Here is a 24,998-nt window from a genome sequence, read left to right on the forward strand (position 1 = left end):
GAAATGCAAATCAAAATCACAATTAAATACCACCTCACACCTATTCCGATGGCTAAGATTAAAAAAAACCCAAAAAAACTCAGAAAACAGCAAGTGTTGACAGGAATGTAAAATGGTACAGCCACTATGGAAAACAGTATAGAGGCTCCTCAAAAAATTAAAAATAAAATTACCATATAACCCAGCATTCCACTTCTGGGCATATACTCCAAAGCAGCAGTCCCCAACCTTTTTGGCATGAGAAGTTTTGTGGAAGACAATTTTCCCACGGAGCAGGGGTGGGAGTGGGGTGGGGAATAATTCAGGTGGTAATGCGAGTGATGGGGAGCGACAGATGAAGCTTCGGTCGCTCACCCGCCACTCACCTCCTGCTGTTCCTAACAGGCCGCGGCGTGTTCCTAATGGTCCATGGCCCAGGGTTTGGGGACCCCTGCTCCAAAGAATTGAAAGCAAGATCTTGAAGAGATATTTGTACATCCATGTTCATAGCAGCATTATTCACAATAGCTAAAACATGAAAGCAACCCAAGTGTCCATCAACCAAGGAGTGGATAAGCAAAATGTGTTATATACATACAAAAAATTATTCGGCTTTAAAAAGGAAGGAAATTCTGCAATGTGTTACAACATGGATGAATCTTGAGGACATTATGCCAACTGAAAAAAGCAAGTCACGAAAAGGCAAATACTGTATGATTCCACTTATGTTTTAGAGTAGTCAAATCATAAAAATAGAAAGGGGAATGGTGTTTGCCAGGGGCTGGGACAAGGGAACAATGGGGGATTAATGTTCAATGGGTACAGAGTTTCAGATTTACAAGATGAAAAGCATTATGGGAATAGATGGTGGTGATGGTTGCACAACGTGATTTTTTTTTTTTTTTTGGCTGTGCCACGTGTGGCTTGCAAGATCTCAGTTCTCCGACTGGAGACGGAACCTGGGCAACAGCAGTGAAAGCCCGGAACCCTAACCACTAAGACACCAGGGAAATCCTGATGTGAATGTATTTAATAACCCTGAACTGTACATTTAAAAATTGTTAAGATGGTAAATTTTACATTCTGTGTATTTTAACTAAAAAAAAAAAAGTGATTAGTAGGCCCAAGTCTTCACACTGATTTAGAAGACAGAACAAATCAGTTTTACAGAAGAAAAGGCGGTTTCCCTTCTTTTGCTGGCTGGTGCCTGTATTCTGCCTATAGTGGCCACAGGCTGGCTGTCAAAGGCAATCAGCCTGACAGCCCATGTCAGGATTTAGGAAACGGTATCTGTTTCACTTTGGAAAAGGCAACATGTAACGAAAAATATAGATCAAACAAAATTTATGGCCTGTCCTAGGCCCAGGATTCCAAGGAAAATTTACAAATTTTAATGGTGGCATTAGAAAAACTAAATAAAACTCTTTCAGGAATAAGTAAAAGAAGTCATGGTTATTAATGTGAAAGAAGACATAATCAAAGGGAAAAATGGGGAATCAAAGTGAAAATTTTACTTAATGAAGAACAGTGAAAAAGTCACCTAACAGTTCTTCAAAGAGCCCAGAGTGACAAGTGCAGCTAGCAAGTTGTTGCAAATACCGTTGTGATCTGGGATTTTAAGAAACATAGCTTAATTACAGTTTATCTGGAAGACAAGTAGAAAGATGCTTAAACTAAGGTACCTGCAGGATTCATGAGACATTTCAATGACAATATAGCAAGCACCTAGTACATGTTTATATACCAACCATTAATAACTACATAACTGCCTACAAAGTTGGCTTTACTAAGCAATTAATATAACATATTTCACCTAGAATTAGGTAAGAAGGGTGGTAGGATAGAAAAATCAGCTCAAGGATCGAAGTTCAGAAATTTAAGCCTGGATCACGAGGCCACCCACAAGCAGACACCTAGGTTTTAAGGACTGCACTGCAGAAGCAATGTTTTCCAACAATCTTCTCTGAAATTAAGGGTTGTCTCCAGGTAAAGGGTCCAATTCACTCTAGATCTATTCCATTAACATCTGTACCACAATACAATTTTGTAAAAAGTAAAAGCATATTTTGGTCCTATATACACTTTCCTTCTGCCCAAGAAGCCTCCCCACCTCTTCTCTATCTACCAAATATTTACCTTTCAAGATGACGAAGTTGCTTCTTTCCTGATCTCCTCTTCCATTTCCTTTTCCTTCCCCACACAACCTCCTTTATAAATATCCTTATACTTATTTATCATTCCTATTTAAACAAGACTCCCTCTACTGACTGAAAGCTAACTTAAGGCAGGGACAGTTTTATTCATTTTTATATCACCAAGGCCAAGCATGTAGTGCCAGACACCAGTAGGCTCTCCACATGTGTTTGCTGAATGAATGAACGAAAGCCACTGTGTAATTTACCACTGGCTGCTACATACAGAAGTAAAAATTTGACTTCAATCCACCTTTGAAAGGAAGCACTTGTGAAGCTCTCCTCAACACGCTTAAGATGTCACTCACACCTAAATTATGCATAAGCAGGAAGGAAGCCAAAGACTTCAACAATAGTTATCAATTGGAATATAAAAATAATGAAAAAATATATTCAGGGAAGCAGAGTCATTGCTTGAAGCATGAACACAAGAGATAGGATGTCTGGGTTGTTTTTACTCCCAAAGCTGGTACTGTTACAGTTTCAATGCCCAACATGGTAGCCACAAATCACATGTGACTAATTTTTTAATATTTTAATTAATTCAAATTCAAAAATTCACTTCTTTGATAACACTGGCCACATTTCAAATGCTCAACAGCCACATATGACCATTGTATTGGATAGGCAGATACAGAACATATCCACCATCACAGAAAGTCTACCAGACAGGACTATATTCTAAACAATTCTCCCACGCCTATTTGGTAGACACAGGATTCTTATTCAATGTCCTGGTTTTTTGCATGCTACAAGGATCTGCCAAAGAAGACATATCCATAATTTCACAGTATAGATTTTTCTGGAAAACATTACAGCAAATATCAGGTCATTTAAAGATAAATTCTAGAAGGCACTCTCATCCATTACCCAGTCAGTCACTCTTACACCCTTTAGTACCTACACTCTTAATACTTAAGTACAATGGTGATCACCACCTTGCCAGGTCCAGTGGCCTTGTCTCAATTCTTCTCTCCCTTACCCTTGATCAGTCTAACCCAAATCAACAGTTTTCTATGGGCCATTCTCTGTTCTAGGTGCTAGAGAGCAGCCTTATATGAAAGACACCTATTGTTTTCTGTACAGAAAACAAAACAATGTAATTAAGTGCTATAAGAGAAGCTTATGCTCTCTGGTTTGAATGGAGAGAAAAGCAAGCAATTCTGCCAGAGGGCTTCACAGAAGATAACATCTGACCTGGACCTGGAAGAATGAGGATTAGTCGAGGAGTTGAAAAGAGTGGTGGTGGCTCAGGAATACTTTCTAACATGAGGGAACAGCCTGAGCAAATGACCTTAAAAGCAAGAATTCAGAGAGGAGAAAATGAAGCTGGAAAGATGAGTGACAGTTAGGCTGGAGGATCTAGAATGTCATGCATAGCAACCTGTATTCTATTCTGTAAACAAGAGAAAACCAATGGAACAGCACCATCAGATCTGTGATTAACAAAGAGAGCCGGGACTTCCCTGGTGGCGCAATGGTTAAGAATCCACCTGCCAATGCAGGGGACATGGGTTCGATCCCTGCTCCAGGAAGATCCCACATGCCACGGAGCAACTAAGCCCATGCACCACAACTACTGAGCCTGCACTCTAGAGCCCGTGAGCCACAACTACTGAGCCCATGTGACACAACTACTGAAGCCCGCGTGCCTAGAGCCCGTGCTCTGCAACAAGAGAAGCCACCGCAATGAGAAGCCCGCGCACCGCAACGAAGAGCAGCCCCTACTCGCCACAACTAAGAAAAGCCCACGCGCAGCAACAAAGACCCAACGCAGCCCAAAATAAATAAATATAAATAAATTTAAAAAAAACCAAAACAAAAAACAAAGAGAGCCTTGGCAGCAGCATGAGAGATGGCTGGGAGGTGAACCGGACAGAAATGAGAAGACCATGGTGAGAGTGCCCACGAAGAGAGAGAAGCCTAATGAGAGGGTGAGATGGAATGAGCACAATCTAAGAGGCTTTTTTCTAACCCTACATACATTTCCTCCAAATCAGATGAAAAAGGTTAGTGCTGAGACTAAGTTCTTATTACAGGTAAAAAAAGGATAGCCCTCAAGTGTGTGGAATACTGAGTGATTGTGATCTATCCACAGAGACCGCTAGTAACATGAAAGAGGTGGACATGAGGGAGCCAGAGATTTTTGAGCAAAATAGTCAGAAAGCTATGATGAGAATTAGCCCCAAGAGAAAGAGCATTTCAAGGAAAGGGTCCATATTATACGACTAGCAAAAAGGGCATAGACATAACAATCAGAAGGTCTCTAGCAGCACAGGGGAAAAAAACCCTTCAGTTGGTCACAGGGGAGGATTACACTGCAGTGGATGGAGATGAGGGCATGAGGAAGGTGGGATATAATGTTCTTTCAAGAAGTTAGAAAATACATGTTACAATATGGATAAACCTTGAAAACTTTATGCTAAGTAAAAGCAGCCAGTCACTAAAGACCAAATATTACATGGTTCCATTTATATGAAATGTCCAGAACAGGCAAATCTACAGAGATGTGGTTGCCTAAGGCTGGGGGGTAGTGGTGGGAGAGACTGGAGGATGACAGCTGGAGAATACAGGAGTTTCTTTTCAGGGTGATGAAAGTGTTCTAAAAAAAAAATTTTTTTTTTTTTTTTGGCTGCACTGGGTCTTCGTTGCGTCGCGTGGGCCTCTCTAGTTGTGGCACGCAGGCTCTAGAGCGCATGGGCTCAGTAGTTGTGGCACGCAGGCTTAGTTGCAGTATGTGGGATCTTATTTCCCTGACCAGGGATGAATCCAGGCCCCCCGCATTGGGAGCGTGGAGTCTTAACCAATGGACCACCAGGGAAGTCCCTGAAAGTGTTCTAAAGTTGACTGCACAAATGAGTGAATATACTAAAACGCAGTGAATTATACACTTTTTAAAAAATATTTATTTATTTATTTGGCTGCGCCGGGTCTTAGTTGTGGAACTCGGGATCTTCGTTGCAGTATGCGGGATCTTTCGCTGCGGTGCGTGGGCTTCTCTCTAGTTGTGGTGCACGGGCTTAGTTGTCCCACAGCATGTGGGATCTTAGTTCCCCAACAAGGGATCGAACCCGCGTCCCCTGCATTGGAAAGCAGATTCTTAACCACTGGACCACCACGGAAGTCCCAAGTTATACACTTTTAATGAGTGGACTGTATGGTATGTGAATTACATCTCAATAAAACTGTTACCAGAAAGTTTTTTTTAATTAAAAAAAAGTCTGGAAAGTGTGGCAGAGACTCCTCACTGCCTGCCTCAGATCAATCATTCCCCTTCCTGGTCAAATGGCTGCCAATAATAAAGACTACATCCCCCACCTCTGTGGCAGCTAGGTGGGGTATTAAAGTCTAGCCAATGGACTGAATGTAGAATTGATGCAGGGGAGGGGAAAACTGCTAGAGTAGAGTTCTGAGGAGATTAGAGGGGACTAGCATCTAGCACACAAGTGGAGGGGCTAACCCTGGATATGAACTATGGACTCCCAAAGGACCACTCCATGATAACAGAGGAGGAAGCAGACCGTAACAGCCAAATGTAGGTGAGTAAGCAGATGTAGTGGTGGACTCTTCCAATGGCTTCCATTTTCTCAGTTAATTAAGAAGAGAGATCATCAGTTGACAGGGAAGCTGGGGAAGGGAAACAGAAGGTTTGATCGAAGGAGGTATTTCCATATTGTCCTAAAAATAGAATAAATAGACTAAGGAATCTTAGTGGGACTGCTGGACAGTGCTTAACTTAGGAAAGAGCCACCTTTGAGGTTAGGGGTCATGAGTTCCAAGTGAGACCAATCAGCATACTTTTTTCCTTCTCCAGACAATCAGTTACAGGGTAGAATAAGTAAAAAGTTGGATTTAACCAGGGCCGACCTTTTGCCAGATAAGATGAAGTGAGAAAAGAGTTAAGAATATATAAAAGGGGGTGATTATAGTGATGAACTATGAACACTGAGGAGGAAAGTGCGAACTGAAGAAGATTGAGGGGCAGTAAAAGGGTAATAAGATCAATGGATTGTAAGCGCCAGCGTTGACTGAAGAATTTCAGTGTCTGAGTATTAAAGGGATTAAGTCATAAAAAGAGCACGCTATTAATGTAGGGAGCAACTTCTCTGAAGGGCTATTGACAACGTTAGAATTTAAACTGCATATATTGGGAATTCCCTGGCAGTCCAGTGGTTAGGACTCTGTGCTTCCACTGCAGGGGGCACAGGTTCGATCCCTGGTCAAGGAACTAAGTACATCGTTTGAACCACCAATTCTACTTACAAGCATTTATCCTATAAATATATTCATGTGGATGTAAATATTTATGTTCAAGAATACTCACTTCAGCAATAGTTTTATTATTATAGTAACAAAAGATTAGAAACAACCTAGGTGTCCCTTTTGAGGACTGGTTAAGTATCCATACAATGGCACATTATGCAACCATTAAAAGAAAAAAGATCTGTGTTAATGATCTCCAAGATAGATTAAATTTTAAAAAATAAGGTGCTGGGACTTCCCTGGTCGTCCAGTGGTTAAGAATCCACCTTCCAATGCAGAGGACGCAGGTTCGATCCCTGGTTGGGGAACTAAGATCCCACATGCCGCAGGGCAACTAAGCCTGCAGGCTACAACTAGAGAGAAGCCCGCGCACCTCAACGAAAGATCCCGCAGTGCCTCAACTAAGACCAAAAATAAATAAATTAAAAGAAAAAAAAATAATAAGGTGCTGAGTATTTACACTCTCATACCATTGTGTAACGGTGGAATGTACAAATATATAGAACAGGGCCCGGCAGAGGTACACAATTAACATTCACTGAAGAACAATGAACACTGGTATATACAGACTCACTCTCAAAAAATTCACAAGAAACTCTTAACAATGGTTGCTTCTAGGAGCCATATATCCTTTTGCATTGTCTCAATCTATAAGATGTACGTACTATGTTTTTGAAAATGATTAATAAATTTTATTTATTTACTTATTTTGGGCTGTGTTGGATCTTCGTTGCTGTGCGCGGGCTTTCTCTAGTTGCGGGGAGCGGCAGTGCACGGGCTTCTCATTGTGGTGGCTTCTCTTGTTGCGGAGCTCAGGCTCTAGGCGTGGGCTTCAGTAGTTGTGGCATGCAGGCTCAGTAGCTGTGGCTCACGGGCTTAGCTGCTCTGCGGCATGTAGGATCTTCCCGGACCAGGGATCGAACCCGTGTCCCCTGCATTGGCAGGCGGATTCTTAACCACTGCACCACCAGGGAAGTCCCTTAATATGACTGACTTGGAAAGGTCTACATAGTATATTAAGCAAAAAAAAAAGGGAAGAAACAAAGCAGTACATATGCAAGACTCCATCCTGGACTCTGATCTCCTGTTTATTGAATCTGACAGATGCATATTGCCCCCTCTCCCACATAACTTCCCTAGGCTAACCAACACTGTCCACCCTCTCTTCCCTATAAGGAGGTAAAACAAGATTATCTGTGTTCAAGCAGTTTAACACTGCAAAGGGCTGATTCGCACCACTCATAACACTCCCCTTTATCTCCTTTTAGGCCAAGAGTTACGCCCTCCCCAGAGACGACTCCCTGGCTACCCCAGCACAAATTCTTCTTTATCCCTGAACTCTTATAGCTGTTTCCCAAATGACTGTATAAGCTTGCCATCACTTGGTACTCTGCACTGGTAGAGAGAAGGCTCTTGAAATCAGGTGCTAGGGTTCAAAGCAGCTGTGAATCTTTGGATAAGTTACTCAACTCCTCTGTGCTTCTACTTCCTCATCTGTACCAGTGGGGAAAATAATGGTTCCTACTCTCACTGGATAGTGGTAATTATTGAGTTAACACAAGAAGGCACTTAGAATAAACAATACCTAGCACATAACAGCTAATGTTTTACTGCTGGATACTACTGTCTGTAAGCTCCAGTAAAAAAGACTATACAGCAGTCCCCTGAATCTACAGTTTCTGCACCTACAGATCAAAAATATTCAGAAAAAAAAATTCCAGAAAGTTCCAAAAAGCAAAACTTGAATTTGTCACATGCCTACAACTATTTACATATAATTTACATTGAGTTTACAACTACAGCTTACCCTTGAACAACACAGGTTTGAACTCCACAAACCCACTTATACTCAGTTCTTCAATAAGCACTATAGAGCTTCCCTGGTGGCACAGTGGTTAAGAATCTGCCTGCCAATCCAGGGGACTTGGGTTCGAGCCCCGGTCCGGGAAGATCCCACATGCCGCAGAGTAACTAAGCCCGTGCACCACAACTACTGAGCCTGCGCTCTAGAGCCCGTGAGCCACAACTACTGTAGCCTGTGCGCCTAGAGCCCGTGCTCCGCAACAAGAGAAGCCCGCCCACCGCAATGAAGAGTAGCCCCCGCTCGCCGCAACTAGAGAAAGCCTGCGCGCAGCAACGAAGACCCAACGCAGCCAAAAATAAATTAAAAAAAAAAGTATCCTCTAATAAATAAATAAATAAATAAACACTATACTATACTATCACACAATCCTGGTTGGCGGAATCCAACTGAATACGGGACTTGAGTATCCAGATTTTGGTATCCAGGACAGGTCCTGAAACTAATCCCCGTGTAAACCAAGGAACGACAGTATTTATGTTGTATTAGGTATTATAAGTAATCTAGAGATGACTTAAAGTATATGGAAGGATGTGCACAAGTTATATGCAAATACTACACCATTTTATATAAGGGATGTAAGCAGCTACAGGTTTTGGTATCTGTGAGGATCCTGGAGCCAATCCCCTGAGGGATAACTATCTTCATTTCTATACTCCCTACAATGCCTAGCAAGGTCAAAGGTATCACTGAATGTAAGTATGTGTTTGCCAATTGAATTAATGATAAGAAACCTAGCTTTCCTATGTTAATGGATAAAAACGTGTTGGTATAAGAAAGAGTTAATTTTCTAACTTTTGAAAGGAAACTTTCAAAAGCTCAAGTTACTAAAAATAGACATTAGCCTTCAAATTTACTTCCTCTTAGTTACTTCCCTTCTTTTCTGAATTGGCCTTAAGTCTCATTCTTCAAGTAGGAAGGTATTTCTTTTCAAACAAGACTTACAACTAACAAACCATTGTATATAAAACTCCCTAGCCCCAACATTCATGTATGAAACAACATCGAAAGGGGAGGGAAAAAAAAAGACTAAATGTCTATCTTGTCACCTTAGATATGGCAAAAAGCCTTGAGGAAAAGACCAGTACTCTGGGACTATTTTAGAGGGCAGCAGTTTTCAACCATGATGAAGAGATTCATTACAGGGGATCAAAAACAATTTGTTAATAATAGCTAAAGTACTGAAGATTGCAAGCAATTTATTTTTTCCATAAATCAGAACAGATTCAAAGTTACCCGAATACAGTGGTATTTTTTCCTAAAATGAAAACTTCCCCAATCCAGTAAATATGTTTTAAGGCCAAGAGTTTTTAAGGCCTATAAGCATTCCTTTCTTGCATTCTATTAAGTCTTCCAAAGCAGAAGAGAAAAGGCCTGGAAATTGTGCAACACCACTGTTAACTTGTGAATAATCCTGATTATTCACTGTAGTTGGAGGAAGGTGTAATCACATGCACTCTAACCCCTGCACCATCCAGATTCAGGAAGGGGACAGCTGACACAAGCTCTCAGAGTTCCAGGTGATTCTTTTTTTTTTTTTTTTTTTAATTTATTTATTTATTCATGGCTGTGTTGGGTCTTCGTTTCTGCGCGAGGGTTTTCTCCAGTTGCGGCAAGCGGGGGCCACTCTTCATCGCGGTGCGCGGGCCCCTCATTATCGAGGAGCACAGGCTCCAGACGCGCAGGCTCAGCAACTGTGGCTCGAGGGCCCAGTTGCTCCGCAGCATGTGGGATCCTCCCAGACCAGGGCTCGAACCCGTGTACCCTGCATTGGCAGGCAGACTCTCAACCACTGCGCCACCAGGGAAGCCCCCCAGGTGATTCTTATCCACCAACCCTCCCAACCCAAAACACTACCACCAACCTTACTTGACCAAATGTTACTTTTGGGTTTCAAAATCTGAGTCCCATCCTGAGTGTGTTTCATGAGCATACAGCATCTACTATATGGACTACCCCATAAAATCAGAAATATTCATTACATGGATAGGTCCCACATAGACTAGCCAAAGAAAAGATTCTATGAGAAATTAATTTCAGTTATAGGTAGCAACAGAGTAGAAAGAAGGCAGTTTACAGTAGCAGTAAAGGAGCTATTGATACATTACCTGAAAGTTATCTTACTAGCTTTGTGCCCCTTTACAGTTTCCTTATCTGTCAGGGCTGGCATGAAGATTAAATAAAATATTACACAAAAATAGCTTACCTATTCTGAAAATAGGTCAATGTTTAATAAATGTGTCATCATTATTTAGGTCTTATTTTGTACAAATGGCAACTCCTTCCTTCAAATTCCAGCTGGCCAGAATTGAAGACCAGTTTATAATATGGCCTGACCTGAAAGGAATGAAACTTTTACCAGTCCAGCAAATAATTATTTTTCCAAAGTGCATATGCCATCCATACCTCTTTCCACCCTCTTCTTTCCCATTAAAGAAAAAGACTTAGCTTTTCTCTCACTGCCTAGAAGTACAGGCCCACAATTCTTCATCCAAAAGCCTTGGGGTCAGATGTTTCTAAATTCAGAATTTTTCAGATTTAGAAAGGTAATATGGTGCAAATGCCAAATATTCTGTAACACACCCAATGGGTTAATAGTTCTTCAGTAAAATAAGTAAATATTCACACTAAGTAGGATAAAGACTACACAACTTCTCATCAGTTCAGGTTTTGCCATCAAATGAGTTTGTGGTTTTTAGAACTTTCTGAATGGCAATTATGAAATCCTTAGTCCAATGTCAATCTGTTTTAAACACACAATCATATTCCTCTCAATACTTTCTAAGCACCTTTTGTAATGCCCTCAAGTCTTATTTTTCCATGACCAATAACAATGCTGTTATCTCAGAGAAATGGATTGAGCCCCTCCTGACATTAAAACAAAATAGGCTTTAAATTAGGTGAGTTGGGGGTTTTGTGTGTTAATTTTGATAACTTGTTTAGGGACCACACATTTTACAATACTTATTTTCTTAGACTCACAGTTAATCTGCCCCTGAGCACAATTTTTAGCTTATTTTTGGCAGATAAAGAGCCACCAAAGACTTTTGAGATGGTGCTACCAGATTATAATAAATGCATTATATATACAGACATTTATTAGCCAAACATTCATTTTAAGCAGGCACAAAAAAGTTCTCAAGCCAAGAAACAGAAGTAGAAATAATTCAACTGAATAACTGTACTGTTTCTGCTGGATCAAGATCTTTATAATATTTTGGAAAGATAATGAACAAATCTCCATGCAGAGAAAATAATCACAGCTTGAAAAATTACTAATTCAGCATACTTGAGATAATTATAATTCTACCTCATAATTCTTCAATGGGACTAGCTACACAAAAGAAATAGTGATGACTACGGCAAGCTTTCTACTGTTTCTCAACCACCCAAGAAATAAAAGCATTTAACACCAGCATAGCTTCGGACATGACTTAATTTTTACTTTTTTACTGCATTCATTATTTTAAACACAGTGGACACAAAAGATTAGAAGTTGAGTTCATAAGACTTGTTAACATCCATATGCTTCAATTATGTAATACAGTTGAAATTTCATATTGTTTATTTCTCTCCCTAAAGAAGTTGTTACAAATCAGTATCGTACATATGACTATTACAAAAGCAAAAATTGTCTAGTCTTTTGAAAACTGAACTTGACAATTTAAAAGGAAAATTTAAGATACATAAAAATCCTGTGAATTTCATTATGAAGAGTGATAATCCTAGTGTACATAATAACTTAACCCCAACCCTAGGTTTTGTCAATGTTAGTTTCTGTGGAAGGGAGTAGTGTCAATGCAAGAGGTGCAAAAAATATTTTGGATGAAATGTGGGTACAAAATGTCATATTGCAGATAAGGAAATAACTATAAATCCCAAGCCACTAACTTATAAAATTATAAAACCCAAGGCATACAACCACCCTTGGCCAAATAAAATATCCTATAATATCCTATAGCTGAAGATATTAAGCCATCTTTCTTCGGTCTTTCCTCTGCCCTGAATGAACGTCACCCACCCTTCCCCCACTTAGATAACTCATACTTAAAAGGCTAAGTCACTTTCTCTCAAGGCCTTCCCTGAGCCAACTTAGATCAGGTCCCGTAAGTACTCTGAGCATGTAACATTTCTCTCAGGACTTCCCTGGTGGCGAAGTGGTTAAGAATCTACCTGCTAATGCAGGGGACACGGGTTCAATCCCTGGTCCGGGAAGACTCCACATGCCGTGGAGCAACTAAGCCCATGTGTCACAGCTACTGAGCTTGCGCTCTAGATCTTGCGAGCTACAACTACTGAGCCCACGTGCCGCAACTACTGAAGCCCGCGCGCCTAGACCCCATGCTCCGCAACAAGAGAAGCCACCGCAATACGAAGCCCGTGCACCGCAACGAAGAGTAGCCTCCACTCACCGCAACTAGAGAAAGCCCGCGCACAGCAACGTAGACCCAACACAGCCAAAAATAAATACATAAAATAAATAAATTTATTTTTAAAAAAATTAGCATTAAAAAAAAATTTCTCTCTACTTCACTCGTCACACCCCCTCCAAACTTTCTTCCTGCCAAACTCCTATTAGTGTAAGAATCACCTCTTATTCACCATTGTTGGACAAGCACAGGCGCAAGCATGTAACAGTTAAGTGTTCAAATAACAAATTCCAAAAAATACATTTCCCAGAGCAAAGAAGCTTATATAACCAATTTGCTGCATGCAAATTTTTAAAAGAAAACAAGTTACAAGATTAGCTGTGTACACCAATGGTGAGCTACCTCCTAAGGCACAGTTGTAGTAGTTTAAGAATTCACCCTCATAAAAAAAAATTCACCCTCATAGAATTACAGAAACCCCTCATATAATCAGGAACTTCAATCATCTGTAACAATGAGTGTTAAAACTCAGATCCTACGAACTTATTTGCTCTTATTTTAGACAACTCCGCAAGTCTAACTGGCCAGTAGCTCAGTTCACAGTAGTTTAGACAAATGCATGCTTGGGTGAGAAAGAGGTGTAGCCTATGACATGAAAGTAGAAAACCCTGTAAATCAGGTTTGGAAACGTAAAATGGGGAGGGAGGGAAGTGCCATTCAGTCCAGGCCAGAGTCCTAAAGCAGTGCAGCATACTCCAAGGACAGACCTTAAAAATCCTCTAGGAGGGGACTTCCGTGGTGGTCCAGTGGGTAAGACTCCAAGCTCCCAATGCAGGGGGCCCGGGTTCCATCCCTGGTCAGGGAACTAGATCCCGCATGCATGACACAACTAAGAAGTCCACATGCCGCAACTAAAGATCCCACATGGCGCAACTAGACCCGGCACAACCAAAATAAATATTTAAATAAATATTAAAAAAAAAAAATCCTTTAGTTGGAAAGACCTCAATCGTTATGCAGGGAAGCTTAAGGTCCAGATACTATAAGAGAAAAAGAAGACATTCACTACAGGAATAAAATAAGTTTTAAAGCTTAAAGATGCAAGCTTCAGTTATCCAGAACACAAAGATACTATTTCAGTGGTTTAGGATCTCAAATTTTCTACAGGAGCCATACTTCCTGTACTTAAATACACATGAATGAAAGTTTACAGGATGCCCTACAATGCACCCTCCTGAAGCAAAGCTATCAGGACTATAAAACTGAAAATAAAAGTCAAAATACAGCCTTTTCTTCAGATAGTCCTAAAAGTAACAACCAAACGAGAATCAGATTTTTGTTCAAACAATAAACCTGGTTGAAACGAAGTGTAGATTTTTCATAAGCACTCCCTTCTCCAGTACCCTCCTCCATTCCACTGCTTTGGTCCTTTGTTAAAATACACATACAAATGAACAGAATACATACTACTTCCTTAAGTCAGAGGAAGAAACTGTGTTTCAGTGCAATGGGCAGAAATCTGTCCTATCAACTCCAGGTTCACCCATACCTAGGACTGTGACTAGCACAATGGAAACACCATTAAACACTTGGGAAAGTAAGCTGAAAACATAAAGCCATTTATTTTGTTTATGGACTACATTGGAAACCTCTGGCAAGGAGGCGCAAACTACCATCTGTCCATTTGCTCATAATGAGCTTGAGCCTGGTACTATCAACATTATTTGGCCATCCTGATCAAGCAGTTGCCAAGGGTCAATGTCAGTTCAAAGGCCCTTGGAGACCAAGAGCAGCAGGCCTAAGGTACATAGTAAGGGCAAGTAGAGGAGAACAAGAAAGCCTCCAATATACTGCCAAGTGGGAATCATCCCAGACTGAAATTCTTCTTTGTGGGGTAGAGGGGAAAGAAACACTCCTGAGGGAACATACCTTCTGGCTTCCTAAATAGGAGCATCATATCACTGACTTCAAAAATTTCAGGGTGAAACTTAAATATTGGGTCAACAAAAAAGTTCGTTCGGGTTTTCTGGTAAGATGTTATGGAAAACCCGAAAGAACTTTTTGGCCAACCAACAGATGCACAGAATCAGGATTTGACCTTGTGCAACCTAATTCTCCACTTACACTGTCCCCAAGACAATGCTCGTCTGGAGAACTGACACATACAGTAGAATGCACCAAAAGCCTCAAGCTGCCTAATGTCCTGTTGAGATGTTTCAGCAGTGACAGTGCACAGCCAGGCACTGTATTTTGGCATAAAAATCGCTATTCCTCTCAAGGTTCCACAACTAACAGACTGAAAACTCTTTACGGTGGGGCCTGAACATCCATTTAAAAAACTTGTTTTTTTAAATTGAGGTGAAATTCACAGAGTATAAAGTTAATCTTTTTAAAGTGTATAATTCAGTGATATTTAGTACGTTCACAATGTTGTGCGACCACCAATTCTATCAAGTTCCAAAACATGTTCATCACCACCAAAGAAAACCCCACACCCATTAAGCAGTCAGTCCTCAGTTTCCCCTGCCCCCAACACCTGGCAACCACCAATTTGCTTTGTCTCTACAGATTTACCTATTCTACACACTTCATATAAATGAAATCATACAATATGTGGCCTTTTGTGTCTGGCTTCTTTTACTTAGCATAATGCTTTCAAGGTTCATCCATACAGTAGCATGTATCAGTGCTTCATTTTTAAAAAATAGCTGAATAATATTCCGTTGTATGTATATACCATATTTGTTTATCCATTCACCTGTTGATGGACATTTTGATTATTTCCACTTTTTGGGTATTTGAATAGTACTGCTATGAACATTTATGTGCAAGCATTTGTCTGAGTACCCGTTTTCAATTCTTTTAGGTATGTACCTAGGAGTCGTAAGGTAATTCTGTATTTAGCTATTTGAGGAAAAGCCAAACTATTTTCCACAGTGTATACTTTTAACTGTCTTGCCAAATAATCAACAAGACCTACTGTTAAGGGGAAAGAATAGATGTATAACAGTGTGATGTGCATTAGTTTGTATATAAAAAAGGGACACAGTATCTCTAGAAGGATACATATGAAACAGTTACTTGGTTTATACACAGGAAACAGGTACAAGGTTTTCTCTGAAGCAAGAACCTTGGGAGGCAGAGATGTGAGAAAGGCTTGTTTTCATGCTTTACCCCTTTTGCCTTGCACTGAATATACATGCTTTACCAACCCCTTGCTCTAAAATACCTTTAAAGCTCCAAAGGAAGCAATACTCTGAGAGAAGCACTGCACTCTAGGACAGGAAGAATATACAGTTTTTATTACAAACATTATTGTATGATTTTATTTTTACCTAGTGCATTTTTCCCCTTTTATTGTGGTAAAATATATATAACAAAATTTACTATCCTACCCATTTTTAAGCGTACAGTTCAGCGGTATTAAATACAGTCACACTGTTGTGCAACTATCACCACCATCTATTCCCATAACTCTTTTCATCTTGTAATCTGAAACTCTATACCCACTGTACATTAACACCCCACTCCCCGGTATTCTTCTTCCCCCGCCAGACCCTGGCAACCACCATTCCACTTTGTCTCTATGGTTTTGACTACTCCAAGTATCTCGTATAAGTGGAATCATATAGTATTTGCCGTTTTGTGACTGGCTTACTTCAGTTAGCATAATGTCCTCAAGATTCATCATGTTGTAGCACATTGCAGAATTTCCTTCCTTTTTAAGGCTAAATAACATTCCATTGTATGTATATACCATATTTTGCTTATCCATTCATTGGCTGGTAGACACTTGGGTTGCTTCCTTGTTACAGCTATTGGGAATAATGCTGCTATGAACATAGGTGTACAAATATCTCTTCAAGACCCTGCTTTTAATTATTTGGGATATAAACCCAGCAGTGAAATTTTTGGATCAGATGGTAATTCTATTTTTAATTTCTTGAGGAGCCTCTATATTGTTTTCCATAGTGGCTGTACCATTTTACATTCCTGAGAACACTTGGTATTTTCTGTTTTTTTGATACTTGCAGCCATCCTAATGGGCGTGAGGTGGCACCTCACTGTAGTTCTGACTTGTAATTCACAGTCCCAACAAGAATAAAGTACATATATTGTTTTAAATAAAAAACTAGTTAAAAATAGAAAAATTTTTTTTCATTTTTATCGGAGTATAGTTGCTTTACAATGTTGTGTTAGTTTCTACTGTACAGCAAAGTGAATCAGCTATACGTATACATATATCCCCTCTTTTTTGGATTTCCTTCCTATTTAGGTCACCGCAGAGCATTGAGTAGAGTTCCCTGGGCTATACAGTAGGTTCTCATTAGTTATCTATTTTATACATAGTATCAGTAGTGTATATAAGTCAATCCCAATCTCCCAATTCATCCAACCCCCCCTAACAACAGAAAATCTTAAAGCCTCCCAAGGAAATGTTCTGTATCTTGACTGGGTGGCAATTACACAGGTGTATATATTTACCAAAACTTACTAAACTGTTATTTAAATAAGTACATTTTATTTATGCAAATTACACCTCAACAAAGGTGATTTTTAAAAAAGCCTCCTAAAGTAATTCCAACTTTAGGAACTGGATCCCATGTTTAGGAATAGCCAGGTTTGCGAACCACTGTTCCTAAGCAACAGGGATCCAGTAAAGAGGCCTGTTTATTTCCCCCCAAATTAATTCTTAGGGTGCTATCCCCCCTCCAAAAAAATTACCTTACAAATTAGATTAAAGTGTGATTACTAGCTACTATAAACTGTAACTTGAATAGTGAAAGTTAAAGAACTGCACCTGCATGTCTGGCACTGGGGCTAAGTGCTTCTCTCTCACTGAACCCTCACAGCACTCTGTTATCCCCATTTTACAGAGGAGGAACTGAGTTACAAAGGGGTAATATTACTATCTAGAGTCATAAGCTGTCAAGTATAAGAGCTAGTACTTAACTGTCAGTTCTCTCCAGAGAACCCATGCTCTTACCTAAGATATTCTATTGCCTTCCTTTTCTGAACTTAAGACCTTCAAAAGATAAACAGTTTCCTTCGAATAACTTTAAAAGTTAAACAAAAGACTTCATCCAGAAAAGAACTTTCCCACAAAAAACTCTAAACGCCACAGTATTTCCAACAAAACTGCCAAATCATGTAATAAAATTATCTCGTGACAAAAAACTGTACTGTTACAACATTAAATATCCACCTTAAACGTACTTCCTTCCTTAGGCCTCAAAACCTAAATAACAAATAATAGGGTTACCTAAAGGTACACCAAAAGAGTGGCCAAACATTTGCTCTCTGCGCCCATGGAAGAGGCATCAGAGGACAACTCATCTGCACTATATCAACTGAGACACAACTGCCACGGGAATAAGGTAAAAATAGCAGTGTACATACAACAAAAGTAGAACTTTCAACCATATGCTTAAAATCAAAGCACAATTTTTTACAGTAATGGAATTGGATCTCTGTATTTTACAGCAGCTAGGAACTTCAGAAAATAAAAACCTATCTTCTTTTGTCCCTCTTCTTGCAAAAAACACATCAGTTTTTATGTGGGAACTGCTTTTGGGGGCCTACTATTAAACTGACGAAGTGGTTCAAAACATTTTCCTGTTAAGTTTTAGGGACTTCTGTCTTAGGGACTATGGTAAGGATGCAAGCTTAGTAAAATTGGAAAACTTAATTAATGGAAAATATAATTTCTAAAGAATAAGCCTGAAAGATAAACGAAGTCTGCATATAGCTGGTACAGGATAAATGCATGCTTCTAACTTCATGATCAAAGATTCTTCAACTACAATTAGACACATGAATGTGCATGAGAGTTGCCATGGATTAGATATTGTTCAAAACCCCTTCAGTTATAAAACGTAGTGGCAGCAAATAACAGTAGAAAAAAATCTCCACCTCACAGATCTACTTTTCTGTCCACTTGTTGGAGAGTGCCATCTCTGCTGCTACTATTTACTGATGCTTAGGGGTAGAACTAAATGATCCCAGTGTCAGATAAAGGCAGAATCACTACTACAACCCAAGAATGAATCTTTACAACTTGTGATTTACATGGTCTCATGTTATCGAACTATTATTCATGATGTCAGTAAACATTTATAAAAATGATGGTAAAATCTAAGCCCAACATACTAACTGCTACAGTTAAACAAACAAAAGACAAGAAAAGAAAATGAAAACAACTAACACGTGTTTCTCCTATTCAGTCAGGTGGCAGTAAAGAAATTCATGTAACTTTAAGCTTCCTATTAAAATCTTCATCACTCTGAAAGCAAACGGTCACTATATAAATACAATGCACTGATATCCTGAAAGAAAAATATACTTGAAGAATCTACCAGAGTTAGAACAAGTATTTCCACCAAGGGAGAAAACTAATATGCATTGAGCATTGTGCTCTTCACATATTATTTCATCTAAAATTCCTATGAAATGGAAATCTTCATTTCACAGATGTAGGTGCTGAGGCTCAAAGAAAAAAAATAACCTGCTTAAAGACAGACAGACAGATAGACAGACAGACAGGCAGGCAGACAGGAGGCAGGCAGGCAGGCACACCGTCTATGGCAGAATTCTTTTGTAATTACAGGGCCATCAGCCTTTCTGGTAAAAAAAAATCTGATTTAAGCAAACTTACAGAGCAAAAGCATAACCTTATTTTTGTTTTTAACTCAGTAATGTCAAAAATGAACTGAGAAAACAACTTTGAAACACAGTCTGTCCTCTTTTAAGAGAGGCCATCAATCAAACCACCCTAATGCATCACTCGAATCTGCTGAAAAGGAGAATTTCAAGCCTCATGGAACTGCAACAGAGTATCACGCCCAGTGGTGCTAGCCTAGTTGCTGTCTTATGCCCAGCACTTGCACTGGGCTAATCTCTTGCCATGGATCATCAGTATTCCCTACTAGAATAAAAATGAGCAGCGCTATTAATGTTTTTGTGATTATTAACCCCTGATGTGCTTTCCACTTTCTCGTCAGTGATATTGAGAAAAGCAGATGAAATGATTCAAAATGTTCATGTTTTTAGGAATAAAGACATTGTAAAACAAAGAAAAAACTACCTGAGGGCAGGGACCTTCTTTGTTTTCTTCAAATGTGTCCCGGAACAGCACCTGCATATAGTAACTATTTGTTCAATGAATGAATAACGACAAGCTAGCTTGGCCATTCCTTTTACCATGCCAACCATAAGTTCAAAGCCAACCATAAGTTCAAAGCCAACCAAAACCACTACCATTATATGACTTCCCTGCCAGGTAGCCTATCTCATCAAATGAGAATATTCATCCTCTTAAGAGCTCACTTCTTTATATACAGAGTTCCCTCCGACCCAAGGAGAACAAGAAAAAGTAGTCAAAATGGTACCAAACCAGGATACTTACATGGTATCAATTAAATTAAGATGATTCTATTTCCTTTATTTGTAATCCGTTTAAAATATCTGAATAGCCCCTGGATGGGCTATTACACCTGCTATTAACATTCCTCTCAATGCTGACTCCTCTGGTAAGAAGGACTGTCCTCCAATCCTCATTCTCTGGTTGAATTACTTTCTATTGATAATTAGACATACCCAAAGCACAGGTTGTGCACAAACTGTAAGATGACCAAACTACTCTACAGAAAAAACGAAAACTTAAAGAAATTTAAAAACAGAAGAATTAAGATGGGAGTGATCCAGAAGTGAGAGAAGTATGTGGATAATATGGTAAATATATCTCCTTAAAGATTAAGAAGTTAGGAAATATATCTTCATCTAAGAAGAAAAATATTGCTTAGAATAGAAATAGGAAGTTAGAGGAGTATCTTATAGAGAGAGGTTGGAAAATAAGACCAGAGAGAAAAGTTATGGAGTAAGATAAAGATCTCAAGATTGGTGGAGAAGAAAATCATTAATAGTATTGCACCCACATTTCCTTAGAACTTACATTAATATATAATACAAAATAATTATTTCTCTTCCATGGAGAAAGGGGAATGAAAGCTATTTACATACCTTACAAATGTGCTGCAAGACCCACGGCCTGTGTGGCAGAAGTTCTACAAAGTGCTTTGAACTTCTCAGATGAAAGGTACTATAAACACATTAAAAAAAAAAAATCAGGAATTATGTCTATTCATTTCACAAAGAAAAAAACAAAAGCACAGGATGTAAAATGGGCTTGCCCAAAGTTCTGTTAAGTAATTCAGAATCCAGAAGGGGGAAAAGCACAGAATTTAATTTTTACTGACATACCATAAAATTTACCACTTTTAAACGTTTTGGCCTCCTTCACTTAACAGAATGCACACTATCAACTTTATTTTCTGAGTATTACAAATTAATGTTGCCCTTTTAAAAGCAAAAATCAAAAGCAGATGAATCCTATGCAAATTAATTTCCCAACATTATAAACATTTAACACACAGCATTACAAACACACAGCAAAGTTAAAAGAATTTTACAGTGAACACCTGTATGCCTACCACCCAGCCTACCACGAACATTTGAATGACCTGCTTTATCAAATGACATTTCCTTTTTAATACAGGCATTACAGAGAAATTAAAGACAACTGTCAGAAAATCAATGGATTCAAAAAAACAGGTTGAAGTCATTAGGTTAAAGACATGAATAATATTAGGAAATCCTTCTGATACCTTTGTCAGAAATGGTCTGTATTAGTTTACTGTTTAAAGTCAAAATGGACTCAGATCTACCCCCTACTCTTGGTGAATGATTCTAATTGTTTAATATCAGATCGGATCATTATCCTGATCTTTTAAAAAAATCTGATGATTAAAAAAAAAAATCCAAAGAACTTCCCATGTCCTAAAAGGTTCTACATGATGTGGTCCCTGCCCACCTCTCTAATTTCATTTTACCTCCCACTTTTCCCTTCACTCCACTCCAAACTTATTTCATTGGCTGCTTATGTTCTCCTCTTTCCCTTTACTTGAATATTAAATAAGATGCTATCATAAATATCCTTAAGCACATTTACTTTACCCACCCTCTTAAAAAAAAAAAATCAAGCTCAGTCTGGTATCAACTGCAAACTGGCTCCACTTTAACAGAGTATCTCATATTTTGATGATTATTAGCTATAAAAATGTATTCATAATCATCTGGAGGAAGCACCAATAAACTCAGACCAACACCCAGAATAAGCAGCTTCAATGCCTATCTGATTTTCAGTCACATGACTACCATAATTATGAGTATACAAGGTCTTAATACTTCAGCACCACAGATTAAAAATGAGTCACTTGAAATAGGAATTTTACAGTAATTACTAACTTTAAACTGTCTTGAGAATTTTAATTTATTAATCTCACAAGTACTTAACAGTGAGCATGTCCCCAAAGAGCAGACTATAGTGAGACACATTAACACAAGTTTAAAATTTGGTTATGTTAATGTGAAAGTACAAGCAAATAGTTCTACAGGCCAGGTGCATAAAGGAATAAACTTAAGTCGTAAGGGAAGACGAAATACCTTTAGGGACCTTTTAAAACTACAAATATATGTGATTAAAATCCAGTGATTATGTACTATTTATCATTATCACTAGTAGCCACAATGCAATTAAACCCGAGGTGCTGTCTATAGAAGCCCAGCAAGCCCAAATTAGTGCTCTTAAAAGTTGAAATATCAGTCTTTCTTCTGACAAAGTTAACGTGACTCCCTCAGCTCCAGGACAATTAAGAAGGCCCAAAAATAAAAAAATAAAAAAATAAAAAAATAAATAAAAAAAAAAATAAGGCCCAAAGTAGCAACCCACCTTCTCCAGTCACAGCGTGGGCTCCAAGCTATGGACAAGAAACACCTGAAGATCTACCTGTTTTTACTCTAATAACTTACACCCCCACATGACCAGGTGAAACTTTTAAAAGGAGTTAACTGACAAACAAGGAATTAGGACTGAAAATACTCCAGCAAAACCACCACCACATACATATACACAGGAAACTATATTCTCGATATACACTGTTTCTCTCCATCCCACCTCAAATCAATAGTCAAAAGAGCCCACAGTTGCCTGATAACATCTTATCAGGGCCTAACTATGTTGGATTTGGAGCAGGGGAGTCTAGGCCTGCCTCTGGAAGAAGCTGGGTCCCTCAAGAAGACCAAAACACCTCACGCCAAGAACTAGACCAAGCAGAGACCCTGTATATTCATTTACCTATTTCAATCAACTGCTGTAGGACCATCCAAATTACAGAAAGGAGAGTAAAAGCTCAAGAACTGAAATTTGCTTGAAAAAATTTTCAGATTCTCCCAATACATAAAAAATCAGCAATACATAAATGAAGAAACAGTTGGAATAAGCTTAAAGTCCTGAATTTTAGCTGACTCTAAGCAAGCTGTTTGGGAGTACATGGAGATCTTACAGTGAAAATAGTTCTGGCTGGCACCTGACTAGACATATGACCTTGGGAAATTTACTTAAGTCTCTGGGGCTCAGTTTCTCATCTGCAAATGGGGTTGGACTACAAGTCCTGAAGATTCCTTTCAGATCTAAAATTCTTGATCAGTGAAAAAGTCAGTGGATTCCTACTCTCTTCTTCCCTCTAGTACAGATATTTATGAGAACAGAGACTATAAGTCTAGGACTAGACTTTGACTAAAACCAAGTTCCATCTTATATTTTTTGTTTGTTTTCTTCATCTTATAAATTTTATGTCCCCAAGAGCCACCAGTGCTCTAAAAAAGTAGACAGAATTACTCAAGACAATTTATCAAAAGAGATACTTCAAGTTATCCTTTACAATTAAGAATTAATCTTCTATTTCAGTCCAAACAATGTCACTTGTGCCAAACGCTCAAAACAGCATCTCTCCCAATTTAGCCATGTCTAAAGTGACAATCAGGCAATGGTACATAAGCATTACACATCTGGGTGTGTGACACTAAGTGGCAGAAAAATTCTCACCACATACAACATTTAAAATAATTTTTAAAGTATTTTTCCCCCTTCAGATCTGGCAGAAGTATAATCTGATCACACACCTGCATGAAACATTTACTTCAGTAAACTGTCTTAAACACAAAAAGAATCAAACGAGTTACCAACAGAGGTAAAAATTTTAAATCAGGATCATTAAGAAACACAAGTGAAACCAACTCTGGGAAAAAGAATGCCAATTTTCTATCATAAACTACTAAACATGGTTTTGACCAAATCAATTTGAGTGCAAATAGTACTATTTAATGAAGGTGTAACTGGATCCAACACAGGTAACTAAGGACAGATGTCCAGGTGATTCCTAATCAAGGCAGTAATTTAGACTAAGCAAAACTGCAAATTAATACTTTATTTTGATGACACATAGTTTAAATCATGAAAAAATGTTCCTTTCAACTGGAAAATTCCCTTCTTTTAAATACGGAAGAATCCTAACCCTTAAGATTTCAACACTATATTTTACTTACACAATCTCAAAGAATACTGCATTAAAAAAGAAAATACCCAAAACATAACTGGACTTCACGCAGTATAAAACGGTGATTCATGTTTCATATTAAACGTAAAAGCCAAAATGGAGTTGTAAAGAGTTTCTTTCCCATTTCAACTCCAACAGCCACGCGCGCTTCACAGGGGACGGCTGCCCAGCGGCTCGTGCGGCCCAGCTTAGAGCCCCCGCCCTGCCCGGCGCGGCCCTAGGAGAGGAAGCGACGGGGACCGCGGGCTGGTGGGCCGCTTGGGCTCCAGCAGGCCTGGCCGGGCTGGGGGAAGGGGCGCGGGAGGCCGCGGGGCGCGCTTCCGGGGACTGCGCGGGCGGGGCCGCCGCTTCGGGAAGCGGGGCCTGGGTCCCCGGCCGGGGGTCAGGGTCAGGGGCCAGGGTCCTGGTGCTGCCGGCCGAGAGCAGCAGGTGGGGCGCGGCCGCGGCGGGGCGGCGGCTGGCGGGCGGCCGGAAGAGTGCCGGGCGGGCGGGCCCGGGGCACCGCGGCGCCAGGAGGGAACCTCTCGCTCACCTCAGGCGACGACTCCGAGTCCGGCCTCTCCGCGCCGAGGACTCCTGTCCGCGAGTCGCAAGCTCGAAGACTACAGCGGGTGGCTGAGGAGGCTGCGGCGGACTAACGAGAGAACCGACGGAGAGCAACGGGCGGGGAGCGCGAGAAAGCCACAGCGGGCGGCGACGGCGGCGGGAGGGCGGGGAGCGACGTGCGCGCCCCCGTGTGCCCAGCGGGCTCGAGCCGGCCCCAGTCGCGGCCCCGCGCGCGCGCGCGCACTCCCTGCTCAGCCACGATTGCTTAGGAGCGTGTCCACACCCTAAAAGCAAGACTCTTAACCAATCATTGCAGCCGCGTGGGGCATCATGG

The 24,998-nt window shown here is 39.9% G+C and overlaps 1 protein-coding gene across 1 annotated transcript in view; it reads right to left on the reverse strand.

Annotated features, from left to right (window-relative positions):
- RHOA (ras homolog family member A) overlaps window positions 1-24,890 on the reverse strand; it is a 55,045-nt gene extending 30,155 nt beyond the window's left edge. Inside the window, exons 1-2 of the mRNA XM_061196805.1 lie at window positions 24,651-24,890; window positions 20,685-20,763 (exon numbers count right to left, since the gene is read on the reverse strand). The gene's annotated coding sequence lies outside the window, so the exon portion shown is untranslated. The remainder of the gene's footprint in view (window positions 1-20,684; window positions 20,764-24,650) is intronic.
- Window positions 24,891-24,998: the final 108 nt, after the last annotated feature.

The sequence above is a fragment of the Eubalaena glacialis genome, chromosome 7 (assembly GCF_028564815.1).
Source record: "Eubalaena glacialis isolate mEubGla1 chromosome 7, mEubGla1.1.hap2.+ XY, whole genome shotgun sequence".
Taxonomy (NCBI): domain Eukaryota; kingdom Metazoa; phylum Chordata; class Mammalia; order Artiodactyla; family Balaenidae; genus Eubalaena; species Eubalaena glacialis.